Source organism: Pistacia vera, unplaced genomic scaffold (assembly GCF_008641045.1).
Source record: "Pistacia vera cultivar Batoury unplaced genomic scaffold, PisVer_v2 Contig612, whole genome shotgun sequence".
Taxonomy (NCBI): Eukaryota; Viridiplantae; Streptophyta; class Magnoliopsida; order Sapindales; family Anacardiaceae; genus Pistacia; species Pistacia vera.
In genome coordinates, this window is record NW_022196460.1 from 71,525 (window position 1) to 87,958 (window position 16,434).

Sequence of the window (16,434 nt, forward strand, 5' to 3'; positions counted from 1 at the left end):
AACTTTATTTCCACAACACAACCAAATGTAACAATTTTTTCAACTCAATTTAACTTGACATTAAGGCTAAGGTTCGAATCTTGAGAATTCCCTTTTTTTTAAAAAAAAAAAAAAAATCAAATCAAATCAAATTTATGAACTACTGCATTGCCTTAAGCTCTTCAGATCCAATCTTTGTGATCCAATCTTTGTGTCCATATTTGATTGTAAAAAACAGTAAAGAAGTTTGATGACAAATGTAATGAAGAAAAAACTATCAAAGCTTTTTGTTTGATGAATCAAAACTGGTGGGTTTTGTTTGTTTCCGAAGGTGAGAAAAGAAGGATGATTTATAATAATGGGGGTTTTACTGCAGGAAAATCAATGAAAATTAATTCAAAATTTTTTCAATTTCTTTTTTGGATCCAAAGATCAAACCATTTGCTTATTTGAGGAAATTTTCAGAGATTGAGTTATTTTGATGAAAGATTGAGTTATTTAACAACAAAAAGGAAACCAAAAAGCTGTAATTTGGAATCAAACTACTGCAACTGAAGCTTCTGTTGGCATCAAACGACAAACATGAAATTGTGAAAGCTTGAAAGACAAATCAACAGAATTAGAAGATGCATTGCCTTGTTGAACTGGCGGTGGACTACTGGTCGTGGAGTAGCTGAGGATTGAAGATTTGAATCGACGGTGTACTAGCTCAACTGTGGTCGTCGTCTCTGGTCGTCTCGGTTTGTAGTTCAACTTTGGCGGAACTGGAGCTCCCGTCGTCACTAGGTGGTTGTGGTGGTCATTGGAGGTTGGCACCGTTCGCTGTCGCCGATGAGAATGGTTAACGGTGATAAGAAGACAGATGGATGGGTTTGGACTTTGGAGTTTCGTGGTGGGTGGCACTGGCGATGGAGTCTGGAAGAGTGGAAGTGGAGGTGGAGACTTTGCAAAAAGTTTGATAAAAGAAAAAAAAAAAAAAACATTTTCTTTATATACTTAGGGCTAGGGTAAAAACCGATTTTAAAAACTGGTTTCGGTTAGGGAAAACTCTCAAACTCTCAAATCGAACCGGTTTTCGGTTTTCCAATTTTTATAAACTGAAAACCGAATCGGTTTTTCAAAAAAACCAGATTTTCAGTTCGGTTTCGATTCAGTTTTCAGTTTAGATTGGTTTTTGGATAATTTTTCCTACCTCTATCTATAATTAATGTGGTATTGATAAATAGTCAATTTTCATATTACTTCCTGATGCCGTCATAGTTCATATTGTTCTTCTTTCAACCATTTGAAAATAAGTTACAAATGGTGCTCCCCTTATGAGTTATGAGCATAATAACTCATCTCATCAAATCAAATTAAAACTGTAAAACAAAGATTTATCAATTCTACTTGAAGTTTAATTTTCTTTAATGATTCAATTACTTGTAAAAAAGAAATATGTAAACGCTTATCTTCTTGCTTTTAATATGCAGAGCTTTGAAAACTTAAAAATAACAATGTTACAAATAATTTGATTGGACTTCTTGTAATAAATTTATTTATCAAATGAAATATACATCAAGGGAATTCATACACATTAAAGGACATCCAAACTGATTTCCCAGCTTGATCATTATAAATTTGTGAATTATTGCACTAGATTCCACCTCTTTACTAACATTTGAGATGTTACTCAATATGGTATATTCAGAGATAAAATAAACAAAATAGTTACAATAAAAATAATAAAACATAAGGATAGTAAATTAGCAAAAATGAGATTGAATTTAAGCCTTGAGTGTAAGACCTGCCTTGAGCTTCTGGATAGTTGTAACATCAATTTTGAATGCCCTAGTAATAATGTTATCATCAATGCCAATTGTAAACACATTGAGAGGAACTAAGATTAACCGTGCCTGCATTAGCACTTACAAAGGCAGAAACAGCGACAGAAGGCTATTTTGGATCATCGTTAGACTGATAATGCACCAATCCCTTTGAAAACACAAACATGTCTCCAGCTATGAGAGTTTGTTTATACATTTTGATCCAACATTCAACCACCCATTTAATACCAAGAGTAGCTCAGCTGAACGCGGATGTGTGTGAGGTGGGTTAATAGCTCCCGCTGGAAATTGTAAAAAAGCATAAGAAACACTTTGACCATTTACTCATTTAGGGCTGGAAAGTTTGCCTGGCTAGCTTTTGTCACTGTAAAGGTTTATGTGTAGTTAGAGTTAATTACATTGCGTAGGCTGGTGAAAGTGTAGAAAGTTCAATCAACAACATCGTTACCGCTATAGTTCGTTGGAACAACAAAGTCTGTGGTTATGTCTGGATCACCTGCGATGACTATTGCAAATAAGAGGAAAAATTGAACTAATCTGAGAAAATTTGAGGCCATGACGACGTAAAGAGTATCTAGCTAGAGAACGATGAGAGAAGACTGCCAAAGAAGTGTTTGTTTATTGTTTTTGCTATTATTTTGCATGCTAGAACATAAAATTTATAGTGGAGGAGCTAGCGTCTTGGCGAGTTTTGTTGTTTATTTTCACCAAAGTTGCAAATTGCACTGATGTGCGGCTGTGGTGCAGCACGCAACAATAAAGGATAAAGAGGTTACTAACAGGCTGTGAAAGCATATTACTTTAAGTATTATCAGTGCCTTTTTACAACAGGCTCTACTATTACTAGTGGTGCAAACTGTTGAAGCGCAAATATATCACAAAAATGAATTAAAAATAAATTTATCAACTAAATATACATGCGATCACAAGAAAAGAAAAGATGAGGGTCAATTGTAATGAATCTACCTTGACTTCATTTAGGTAGTTGTAACGTCAAATTTCAATGCCTTATCAACAATGATATATCATTAATACAAGACTGAAAAATATCTCAAAATATAAGAAAAAAAATAATCTATGACTCAAATTTTATACCACTGATTAATATCAGACCACCGTTGAATTTGTGAATTGTGTCCGTCAATTTGGGATCACTGCAAGAAAACCGAGTTTTTTCCGAGAGTTAAGTCGCAATAATGTTAAACTAAGTCATTATAAATGTACAACACAAAAAAAGTCACAAATCATTTTAGGTTAAAAAAAAAAAGCATTGTAGCTTTAATCGTGTGAATGACAATTATATTATAATGCTAGGATTACATGTCTGCTTAATTTGCCTTAGACTTGTTTTAGGTGCGCCAACTGTTAATGATTCTAGTAAGATATAAGGTGTTAGAAATAAGGGGGTGTTTGTCTGAGCTTATGAAAATTAGCTTATAAGCAACAAGTACTTATAAGCTAATTTTAGCTTATAAGCATTTGAAATTTTAAGCAATTACGTGTTTGGTTAAAGTACTTATAAGTGACTGATAAGTAGTTGATGTGTTTGGTAAAATGTGGCTTATAAGTAAATTTTATTATAAAATGACTAAAAAGGGTACTACATTAAACAAGGGCATACTAGGGAATTTTAAAATTAAACAAGGATAATGTGGTAATATACTTGGTCAAACTAGCTTATAAGCAGAGTGCTTATAAGCCAAAAAAAAAAAGTACCTCCCCCCCAACTTATTTTTTTTAGCTTATAAGCTCAACTTATAAGCTCAAAAAAATTATAAACAAACAGGTCAGCTTAATTTTAGAGCTTATAAGCAAGTTTGACCAACTTATAAGCTTAGACAAACACCCCCTAAGACTTCTGTTAAAATAATTTCAGACATATTGTTTCACATATTTAGTAACGACGATTCTACTCTAAGTTTTATACGTTAAGTGATTTGTTTATGATTCTTTTATAATTTATTGTTCTTGAAAAAGGCTATTTAATTTCCATCGATTTCACCTATTATTCCTTAAATATTTGTGAGAATAAATTTTTGTTAACCGTGAAGCCATTAAACACTATCGTATGAATTAACACCATGCGCTGTCGTTTTTGATAGCTGCTTCTTTCAATGCTGACCATTGCTTTGCATCAGATCCAATGGCTGCCACTCTCCATCTTGGTCAACATATAAAAGTAGGCTAATCACCGGTTTTCATACACAGAACAAGCTCTCTTCTTTGTGTGTTGTATTATCTCTGCTAGGGTTCATCTTTGTACTAAAAATCTTGTAATCCTTTGGGCGATCTATTGAATCATGCCTAGAAGATTGTGGTTCCTTCAAGGGTAGAGAAGCTAGGTTAGTTTTCTCTTAGGATTAAGGGTTGCTATGATTGGGTTTGAGTGATTAGGCAGTAGAAAGGGTTTTGCGATTGGTTGGTTGAGATTGTACTCTGTAAACTCTTGATAATCATAGTGCAGCGAGCCTCAGTATTCTAGAGCTCAACGTGGACGTAGCTTGTTCAATCTTGAACAAGTGAACCATGGTAAAATTGTGTTTGTTCTGTTCTTGATTGATTTTGTGTGTGAGAATTAGAAAGATAGAATTGATATTTAGGCCCAAATCACAATCGTGGTAGTAGAACCATTCCTCTAAGGTTTGTCGAAACTCCAGGTTTCTTGATTCGGAAATTTCTTGATTCTAGGGTTTGCCAAAATTGGGGGTTTCTTGATTTAACAGTTCTTGGGTAGTCTTAGGTTCTGGAAATCATCAATTCATCTATCAATTATTGAGAATCAGAAATCAATTTTGATTTTTAGGGTTTAACCAAAAGATCACACCATGAGTACTACGCGCATGGAAATCTCCCAGTATGATGGGAAGATTGACTTCAACAGTTGGAAAAAGAAGATGAAGGCTCTTCTGTCACACAACAAAGTGGGAATTGCACTGAAAAAGGATGCGACAAAATGGCTAGAAGAAAAGTTGAAAAAGAAATCGGATGTTGATGATGAGGCATATAATTTCATCTCATGAATCTGTCAGACAACGTATTAAGGAAGGTAGATAGTCTGGAAACTCCAATTGCTCTCTAAGTTAAACTCAAAACCTTGTATGCGTTACAAGCTGCTCCTAACCTTGTTTTAAAAGGTGTTTTGTTTTCATATAAAATGGATCTCTCTAAATCTTTAGATGATAACCTAGATGAATTCCTGAAAATGACATTGATACTAAAAGGCACTAACCAAGAATTAGGAGACTCTAGCCTTGCTATGATTCTATTGAATTCGTTGCTTGAGGACTATTTAGTGGTAAAAAATGCATTACAGTATAGTGGGACTGTCCCTAGTGTTGATCTGATTGTTTCTAGGTTGAAATCTAGGGGGTTAGAATTAAAGATTCATAAAAGGAATAGGAACAACTTGTTTGTAAAAGTAGGGCAGATTCTGGTTAGTTACAAAAAGAGGCACAAAGAGGCTCACAGTATAACTCAGGATTTAAAAATAAGAAAAAGGGTAAGGGTAACAATAGGCCTAAAAGGGAGACTAGAAGATGCTTCTACTGTAACAAAACTAGGCACCTTAAGAAAAACTGCTATGAGTGGATTAAGAAACAGAAACAATCCAATAATGAAAGCAACCTTGCATGTACTAGTAACAATATTGAACTCTCTGAAGCTCTCACAGTGTCAAATTCTGCTAGTGTTAAAGAGTGGGTGTTAGATTCAGGATGTTCCTTTCACACAAGTCCAAATGAGAATTAGACCGTGTTCATGGGTAATAATCACTCTTGTAAGGTCCAGGGAATTGGTAGCATAACCCTTAAGTTGAATAATGACAAGGTAATAAGGCTAACTAGAGTAAGATACATACCTAAACTAAAACGGAACATGATCTCTTTAGGAGCCCTTGATGAAGCTGGATGCTATTATAAGACACAAAATGGGTGTAAAGGAACTAAAAACAATGGCTTGTACATACTATGTGGACACAACTATCGTGATTCTTTTAATACTTCACACTTAACTACTAACATGTATGTAGTAGAAAAATGGCACTTGAGGATGGGCCATATAGGTGAGAAAGGCATGAACATTTTTAGACAACAGGGTTGTTTTAGGAATGACACAGTTTCTGACCTACAATTTTATGAAGCATGTATTTTGGGTAAGCAGCATAGGATGAGTTTCCCAAAAGTAATTCATTAGGCTACTAACTGTTTAGAGTATTTGCATGCTAACTTGTGGGGTCCTGAGAGGGTGAGATCACATGGTGGGAATAGTTACTTCTTGTCCATTGTAGATGACTATAATAGGAAGGTATAGTTATACCTCCTTAAGTCTAAGGATGTAGCCTTAACCAAGTTTAAAGGCTAGAAGATTTTGGTGGAAAACCAAGCTGATAGGAAGGTTAAAGCCCTTAAGACTGATAATGGACTGGAGTTTTGCAACTCTGAGTTTGATGCATATTGCAGTGACCAGGGGGTTCTAAGACATAGGATAGTTAGAAGAACCCCTCAACAAAATGGTGTTGCTGAGAGAATGAGCAGAACACTGTTGGAAAAAGTTAGGTGCCTCTTATTCATTTCAGGGTTGCCTAAAACCTTTTGGGGATAAACCTTAAACACTGCTGCCTACCTTGTTAATAGGAGTCCCTCTAGTGCTGTAGAGTTCAAATGTCTAGAAGAGATGTGGTCTAGTAGAAAGTCAAATCTCAATCATTTAAGGGTATTTGGGTGTGCTGCCTATGCACACACCAATGATGGGAAGTTAGAGCCTAGGTCTCTTAGATGTGTATTTCTAGGATACCAATAAGGGACTAAAGGATATAGGCTATGGGAAAGAGAGGCGTAGGGGGTCAGGGTCATAATTAGTGGAGATGTAGTCTTCAATGAATGTGTTTTTCCTTGCAAAACTACTAACTTTAATGCAGGTAACCCTAGTAGTGATTTTGTGGATCCAAATCTAACTAACACCACTCAAATTAAGGTAGAGCCAGCAAGGTACCCAACTAATTTGGCCAATTCTTATGAAGAAGCTGAACCTATAGAGTTGCCACCAACTATTGATACTACTCAAGACCCTGAAGATGTAATAATAGAGCATGGTGAGGGGTCACAGTATCAACTTGTAAGGGACAGGATCAGGAGGGATATCAGACCTCCTGCTAGATACAATCATACAAACCTAATCTACAGGGCACTAATTGCTGGTGTTGAAATTCAAAGAGCTGAACCGGCCACCTATAAAGAAGCTGTAAGCTCAAAGGACAACAAGTAATGGTTGGCTGTCATGAGTGAAGAGATGCGCTCCTTGAAGGTAAATAGAACCTGGTCACTAGTTCAAAAACCTAAAGATCAGAATGTGTGGAGTGCAGATGACTGTTCAAGCTAAAAGAAGGCATAAATTAGTCTGACCCTACGAGATACAAGGTCAGGTTGGTAGCAAAAAGGTTACACACAAAGAGAATGTATTGACCTTAATGAAATATTTTCTCCAGTAGTTAAATTTTAAACAATCAGGTTGATGTTGTCTATTGTTGCTCACCATGACCTAGAACTAAAACAATTAGATGTTAAGACTGCCTTCTTACATGGTGAATTAGAAGAGACTATATACATGAGTTAGCCTATTGGTTTTATAGATAAAAATCTGCCTGAACATGTGTGCTTGCTACATAAATCCCTGTATGGTCTTAAACAGTCCCCTAGGCAATGGTATAAAAGATTTGACTCCTTTATAGTTTGGATTGGGTTTACTAGGAGCAAATATGACAATTGGTTTTACTTTGCATTCACTAATGACATGCCTATATATTTGCTTTTGTATGTTGATGACATGTTGTTAATAAGTGAGTCTAAGTCCAAGATAAATGATTTAAACACAAAATTGAGTTCTGAATTTGATATGAAAGACTTAGGATGTGCAAAAACGATTCTAGGAATGGTGATAGAGAAAAATAGAAAGTCTACTAAGCTAAAGATACACCAAATGTCATATTTACATAAACTTACATCCAAGTTTGGAATGTATGACTCTAAAGTAGTTTCTATACCATTACCAAGTCACTTTGTACTCAGCAAACTGCAATGTCCCAAAACTGAGACTGAGCTAATAAAAATGGAGAACATTCCCTACTCTAATGCAGTAGGCTCAACAATGTATGCTATGATTAGTACCAAACTAGATCTATTTTTTGCAATCTCTTTACTAAGTAGATACATGTTTAATCTTAGAATTGAGCATTAGGTTGCATTAAAATGGCTGCTGAGATATATAAACAACTCTATGCATGTTGGTTTGGATTATTGTAAAAGAAATTATGCACTTGATCTTGTGGGGTATGTGGACTTTGACTTTGCAAGTGATAGGGACACTAGAAAGTCCACCACAACATTCTGTTTTACACTTGGAGGGAATTGTGTGAGTTGGAAGTCACAATTGCAACTATTGGTTGCACTGTCCATGACAGAGGCTGAATATGTGGTTGTAACTGATGGCTTCAAGGAATCTTGAGAGAAGCCAATCTATTGGATGAACTTGTGATTGTTTACTCTAACAGTCAAAGTAAAAAGTTGGAAGAACAAGATTTGAAGGTTAATAATAACAAGGACATATGCAATGCACCTCATTAGATTCAAGACCTTGGCCAATCATAAACAGGATAGCAACCATGCACCTGAGCTGGTGCCATAAAAAAGTAGTTCCCTGAATTTTAATAGCACAAAGTTGATTGTCTCCATACTTGCAAGCAAAATTAGAAATTTGAGAATTTGTGCAAACACTCTAACCAAGAAAATCTTAGAAGAAATATTATTCCTCAATTCATGTTAACAAATAATACATTTCATTATAATTTACAAGTGGCTAGTTAACACAAGAGGTGGTTCAAGCAAAATTTATGTCAAAGCTATATCAAAACGCCTGAACAAATGTAGGTACTAGAGTCTAGAGTTCATACAACATCATGTAAGCATAGGTCAAAAATGTTACTATTACCAAGCCCGCCTCTTGATTTCAAGACGAAAAAATACAGTAAAGAGAAATTAAAAGTGATATTCTTTCATGTACATAAGCACTCTAGATGTGAGACAAAAAATCCTAAACGTAGGTACCTTATAAACTTGAGCAGTATTATGACATTTTATACCAACGAAACATGAAGAAACTACACTATCATATATCATGAAAGATATGAAGAAGATTCGCTTTCTCTTCTCTTAATTATTTATGTAATTGTGTTACCCCTCCCTTCCTCTCTTTTTTTCTCTATCTTTGATTTACTTTCCCTAACAGCCAACAATTGGTACAACATACAACACACAATGAAGTATGACATGAAAACTCACTTTTATAGAATAAAAGCAAGAAAGAAAATAGGGTCAGAGACATTTTTACCAATTCCAACCTCATATCACAAGGAGAGACTTCAAATGAGGTGATCTATCAACCTTTACAAAGCCAAGAACTGGTCGCCCACCCACAACAGACCCAACACATAGCAAACAAAATCAAACATGGTACACCTCATCCCTAGGCAAACTCTAGCACAAGCCAAAACAAGCACCTGTAGACAAAACCAAGCACCACCCCAAATTAGCCCACTAACCCACCCAAAAGCCAAACACCAGCCACCCACAACCCAAGACCCCTACTGCCTAGAAACAAACTCTTGCACAAACCAAACAAGCACCTATAGACAAAAGCAAAGCCACCCCAAACCAGCCTACCAACCTACCCAACAGCCAAGCACCAGCCACCACAACCCAAAACCCTTACTGGCCACACAACCGAACTAGTAGACAGAAAAGCCAATAAACCAATAGACAGGGACACCATGACCCCTCCCGAATCAACACACCCCAAACCCTGAAACCATATCAACTACATTAACCCCCAAGAACCACCCCCCCCCCCCCCCCCCCCCCCCCCAAAGACACTTTTTGGGATATTCCACTCATACAACACATTTAAAACACGAGAATTCTCCTTAAGGCGAAGACTCATGATCTTGAGCCCCATAACGTTACTAACCCAGCACAACCCTTTGTTCCCCAATCCAAGAGCTGTGATTTTTTTCTAAAAAATTATTTAAAAAAAAAGAAAAAGAAAATCGAGGCTCTTCTTAAGTCCTTGTATTCTAGCAATCCCCTGCAAAGCCCTTGAACTTTGCTTCAATTTTCTTTGAAAGATAAAAGAAGATAGAAAGAGAGAGAATCCGGGGTTAAGATGTAGCCCTTGCCCTTGTAATAGATTGATTCAATTAGAATTAGGGTTTAAATAGGAAGGTAGAAATGAAAGAATTAGAAGTTTGAACCCTAAATTGAAAATATTATTGACAACAGTTAAAACTTATAATCACCTTAAGCCGTGAAGTTGGATTTAGAATGAATCATCATTGTAGAGAGCTTCTACACTTTGGTTGAAGAGAGAGAAATAGAGATTTTGGGTGGAAGAGAGGGAAAATTTTGTGGGTGTTTCTGGTTACAAATTTACTGTGGTTTTTGGGTAGCAGATATTGGTTTTTTTCAGTTTATTGTATATTTTAATATTTTATAACCCTAAACCTTTGCCTTAATGAAAAATGGGTGGGAAATTTTGCCTTAGTGAAACTTTTGATGCGAGGGAAACATTTGCCTTAGTGAAATTTTTAATTTTTGTTTTTTCAACTTAATCATTGATAGTTAAAAACTGTCAAGGATTGAGACTACAACTGTTAAGAAAAAAATTTGTAAATTTTTTTTTTGAGCAAATCCTTGACAGTTAATATCATACAAAATGGTCAAAGATTATTTCAAATTCTTGATAGTTCATAAACTGTCAAGAATTACAATTCTTGACAGTTTTTGAGAACGGTCAAGAAAATCTGTCAACTCATTCTGTCATGGATGAGGTTTTTTTCTTGTAGTGTTACCATGCACCTTTGAAAGGTGGTAGAATTCTTGATAGTTTTTAATGACATGCATAAATAGGCAAAAGTGCCAAAGGGACATGTGAATGCTATATTCTCTTGATATGTAGGGGCAATTACAATTGATTATAACCTGCAAATCCATCAAGAAAACAATAGTGAGAATGACCCGCTAAACGTTCAAGCATTTGATCAATAAATGAAAGAGAAAAGTGATCCTTGCACATTGTGGCGTTAAGCTTGTGATAGTCAATGCACACTCACCATCCCATTTGAATTTGAGTGGGAACCAAGTCATTATCCTTATTCTTCACTACGGTGATGCTGGATTTCTTCGGAACTACTTGGACTGGACGAACCGATTTGCTATCTGAAATTGGATAGATCATGCCAACATCCAACAACTTGATTATTTCCTTCTTCACTACTTCCATCATCAGTGGGTTCAATCGTCTTTGCGCTTCTCTTGTAGGCTTAGATCCTTCCTCTAATAATATGTGGTATATGCACATGGAAGGACTTATTCCTTTAATGTCAACTATCGTCCAACCAATCACCATTTTGTACTCTCTCAACACACGAAGAAGCTTTTCTTCTTGCACCCTTGAAAGGTTGGGCGCTTCAATCACGGGCAATGTGTCTCCTTCTCCCAAGTATAAATACTTGAGATGACTTGGTAAAGGCTTGAGTTCTAAGGTAAGGGCCTAAACAATGGAAGGTAAAAGTTTCTTATTAGATATGGGAAGAGAAATATAGGAGATTTCATACCTTGGATTTTTCTTTGGAAGTTCATCCAACATTGCTATGATTTTGTTTAGCTCTTCTCCCAATTCTACATCTTTGTCAAAACCTCGAAGTTCCTCAGTTGACAACCCATTGCTTATCACCACTTCCAATTTATCTTCACCCTTAAGCTCGAACATTTGTTGCGCTAAAGAGTTAAGAATATCAATGGAAAAACAAGCATTATAATCACTAGGAAACCTCATTGCTTCAAAGATGTTAAATTGAATAACTTCCACATCAAACTCCATTGTCAATGTCCCACTATGCACGTCAATTTTTGTACGAGTTGTCTTCATGAATGGTCTCCCCAAAAGCAATGGCATGGTTTTCATGGTTGTTTCATCTTTCATGTCAAGCACATAAAAATCCACCGAAAAAATAAGCTCATTTTCCTGTACCAAAACATCTTCCAAATCTCCCTTTGGATAGACATTAGATAGATCGGTGAGTTGAATAACTACGCCGATCTCTTTAAGAGCACCAAGATTTAAATCAAGATAAATCAAATAAGGCATGACATTAATAGAAGCACCTAAGTCTAACATTACCTTTTCAAACTTGTGTTGCCTATGATGCATGGTATGGTGAAACTACCTAGATCTTTTCACTTTGGTGGAAGTTTCCTTTGCAAAACCACTAAGACATATTCTCCCACACTCACCACCTTGTTTCCCTTAAGTTTCCTCTTGTTGGTGTACAACTCTTTAAGAAATTTTGCATAACGCGGCATTTGCTTTATCGCATCCAACAAAGTAATGTTGACGTGTACTTTTCTAAAAGTTTCCAAGATTTCTTGCTCATGTTCCTTCTTCTTTGAGGTGGCAAACCTGCTAGGAAAAGGCAAAGGAGGTTTGTAAGTATTAATAGGAACTTTAGAATGTACTTTAGGTGGATGTTTTGCATTGATAGAATTGGTTGGCAAATTTTCTACACTTTTGGATTGCTTTGTACCACCTTGAAGTAACTCATCTCCAACTTCTTTCTCATCACTTGGCTTCTTGTGAGCCTCCTCAAGTTGTCTTCCACTTCTCAAAGTAATGGCACTAGCATTCTTTGTAGGGTTAACTAAAGGTTGGGAAGGAAGCTTTTTGGACCCTTGTGCCTCTAATCTTCCAACGGTAGTAGCCAATTGAATAACTTGGCTTTCCAAATTCTTGATTGACATTTTTGTATCTTGGATTGCCACTTTCTTTTCTTGTTGGAACTTGAGACTCTCTTGCTGGAATTGAAGAGAGATAGTTGCTAATGAGTTTACCAAGTCCTCCAAAGACTTACCTTGAGGTTGGGAAACATTTTGGAGTCTTGCTTAGTACGGTTTTTGAGCTTGTGGATAAGGCAAATTGGGTTGATTATTAGGTATAGCAACTTGTTGATTTCCTCCATAGCTAAGATTAGGATGATCCCTCTATCCCGAGTTATAGGTATTAGAAAACAGATCATACCTTTGCCTTTGTTGTCCTTGGTATCCTCCCACGACATTTGCTTGTTCTGAATTTGGCTCTTGAAGGGTAGGACACATATCGGTAGGATGTCCCACATTGGAACAAATTCCACATGTCTTCACTGGTCCAATTGCAATTTGTTGCATAAGTGCAGTCAAATTACTCAATTGTTGCTCAAGATTATCGGATATCCCCACTTCATTTACCTTTCTTGGTGGTGGATCAGATCGAGTATCAAATTGTTGAGAGTTTGCCGCCATGGTTGCAATTAAATTCCTTGCTTTAGCAGGAGTTTTTATCAACTAACACTCCTCCACTTGTTGCATCTATGCATACTCCTCTCCATCGGCATCAATCCCTCATAAAAATATTGGAGAAGTAATTGCTCAATTATTTGATGGTGCGGACAACTAGCACACAATTTCTTGAACCTTTCCCAATATTCATATAAGTTTTCCCCATTGTATTGCCGAATCCCATAAATTTCTTTCATAAAAAGTGTGACTCGTGTAGGAACCATGTTGTAGCAAGCGCAGAATAACAATAAAAAAAAAATCTTGCCATGGCATGATCCCCTTACTCAAGATCACAATTCAGATTGAATAATAAACATATAAAATTTAACCCATACAGGGTTATGTGATTTACCTCCGTTGGCGGCTCCTCCTTTGGATATTTCAAACTAGTCATTATCAATCCAATGTAGGATTGAGTTCATTGGTATCCACACGAAGGTAGGCTCGGGATCACCCTAGGATTGATTGCTAGATCAATCGGAGGGCTTAAGGGAGGTGACAGAATTTAGAGAGAGAATTTCTCTCTCTAGGATTGGCAACGGCTAGGGTTTTGGGAGAGTTAATTTTTGCTATTCAATTTGCCAAATTAACTTTATGATTATTGCTCTCTTAAATCAAACCCAATGACCCTTTATATAGGCAATCCCAAATAAGAATCCAATAAGGATTGTAAATCCTTAATTCCTATTTGGATTGGATTACAATCCTTTTAATTCCTATTTGAATTGGATTGCAATCTTTGATATAAGGGATTAAAATATCTCTTAAAGAAATTCTCCGAAAATATGAATGCTAATTAAATGAATATTCCTATTTATTTAATTCCTATATAAATACATATTCTAATTAAATAAATATTACTATTTTTTTAATCCATATATGTTTATCATATTTAATATATATTAAATTAAATTAAATATATATTCTCCATATTAATTAAAATTAATATGATTCCAATTTTGCCAAAAAATCTCCCAATAAATTGGATAATGGCATCAACCCCTTAGCAAAATTACCAAAGTGCCATTTTCACATATAATGACGAAAATGCCCCTAGACTCCCAAATTATCGAAATACCCTTTCAGCCCAAGGACAAGATTGTCCTTCCATTTTCGTTTCTCACTTAACTACCTTCTATGTGTATGACCCGAACGCTTTTCACTTTGTCAACAATGTCCCGATAACTAATTAAACATCAAACAATTAATGTTTTTGTACACCAATCAAGATTGGCCTTTAGCAAGACATCATGATTCCCCGGTAAGTAAAGAATTAGCGATTTAGGCTTATCTTGTCTTCGGTATGGTTATCGTGCAATTCGATCCGTTTCATCATCTTTTATCTCATCAAAGTTTGAGATACAGAAATAGTATCTACCTCAAAAGCTACCTTGACATGTTCTATATTTGGTTCTTGAATTTGACGACTATTGGATTCGAGCACCAACTCAATTTCACTGTGGCCACGATTTGAGGTCATAGTTGTTTAACCAATATCTCGCCAAGATAAGATCTCATGTAACCAGGAGTAATGAATCCTTTGTTGATCCACCATAGCCATAGTGTACTTCTCGATGTAACCAATCACCATCGTTCTGGTAATATCTAAAAGAGACAACGTTAGGCTAGTGTCAAATAACATCGATATTTACACACAACGCTCTGGTGATCTTAAGTCGAAGGACCCCATGCACTACATTTGTAAGAGGATATATTCCACAGATATTGGGTTTACCATCTCGTGTGGAATCCTCTGATGGGTCAGTCTAGTGTACTTGCACACAAAAGCACCCATACGTTGTACTAGGTTGATGCCCATAACCTTAACATGTGAAATCTGTCACTACCTTTCGATAGGGTCGTTCAATGCGATGATAGTCTCTCTATATAATTTGTGTCCTTGGTCAGATTTATACTGTGACTACGGATGGTTTAAGAAGGGCCATCATTTGTGCTCATAGGGTTCTTACAATTAATATTTATAACACTTAATTCCCTCGTCACTAGTTCTAACCTTTCTAAGGACATATACTATTTTCTTTACGTGCAGTAAATAGATGCTACAGTATATGCTCATAAATAAGTGATGCTTTTTATTCATTAATTTGAAATGAGTTTATAAGAGCTAAATCGTTGGCTCTAGTGCACCTACTGTATCAGCTCGAGATGCTGGAAAATACTTTTCCAAGAAAAGCCTTTTTATCTCATTCCAAGTAGTTACAATCCTGGATGGTAAGTAATAAAGCCATTCCTTAGTGCTATCCGCTAAAGAAAATGGGAATGCCCTTAGCTTCACTGTTCCTTTGTTGTTCCATTTGGTTTCATACTCAAACATACCACATGGAACTCTTTAATGTGCTTGATTGGATCCTTTCCTGCTAAACCTCTGGAGGTTGGTAGAAGATGAATCATCCTAGACTTTAGTTCAAATGATCCAACCATATCATTGTACTAAATGCACAAGGGTTATTGGTCAAGGGTTGGTGCAACCATCTCTTTGAGAGTTAGATTAGCCATGTCTTTTTTATAAGAAAAATCTAAAGACTCTGAAAAATCTAACGAATCACTTGTAAGTGGAAGGTAGGTATGGATTGCTTGATTGAGAGTTGACCTATGCAAAGGTCGTTGTGAATGAGTAATAGGTCGAATTAGATCAGAATGCAAATTTGATCTCAAATTGTATCACGAGCTCATTCACCAAAAATAGCTACAACTAAAAAATAAAGAACAAATTATAATTGAAAAATAAACAAAAGGTAAATAAATAATTAAGTTAATAAAAATCCCTAGCAACGGTGCTAAAAATTGATGCTTGCAAATGCAACACCTAATTTTACCTTACTTAAAATCTATAACAATGTCATGTAGCAGTACAACATAAGTAAAGGTCTTTCTTGCAAAGGATTTGTAAACTTCGTAGGGGATTTGTAAACTTAACTAACTATCTACTTCTAAAAGGGGTTTGTCACGAAGTATAAAACTAAAATGAAATTAACAACTAAAATTAAAGAAAGTAAAACAAGCAAACAATCATGAAAGAGATAAATAAGAGAAACGAGATTGAAGTTTATTCGCCACCACTAGACATGAATTACATAGAATAAAAACACTCTTTAACTTTCTACCCTCTTGATCACATCAGCTCAGAAAATACTAAACATTAAGATAAGTCCCATCTCTCCTTACTGAGTCATTGGACAAGACACGATCAT

General features: G+C 35.8%; 1 non-coding gene and 1 pseudogene across 1 annotated transcript; one reads left to right on the forward strand and one right to left on the reverse strand.

The window, feature by feature from the left end:
- Positions 1-1,745: 1,745 nt before the first annotated feature.
- LOC116110726 lies at positions 1,746-2,362 on the reverse strand (annotated as a pseudogene).
- A 10,956-nt stretch (positions 2,363-13,318) lies between these two features.
- Positions 13,319-13,426, forward strand: LOC116110758. Its single transcript, XR_004124963.1, has one exon. It is a non-coding gene; the product is annotated as a small nucleolar RNA R71 (small nucleolar RNA).
- Positions 13,427-16,434: the final 3,008 nt, after the last annotated feature.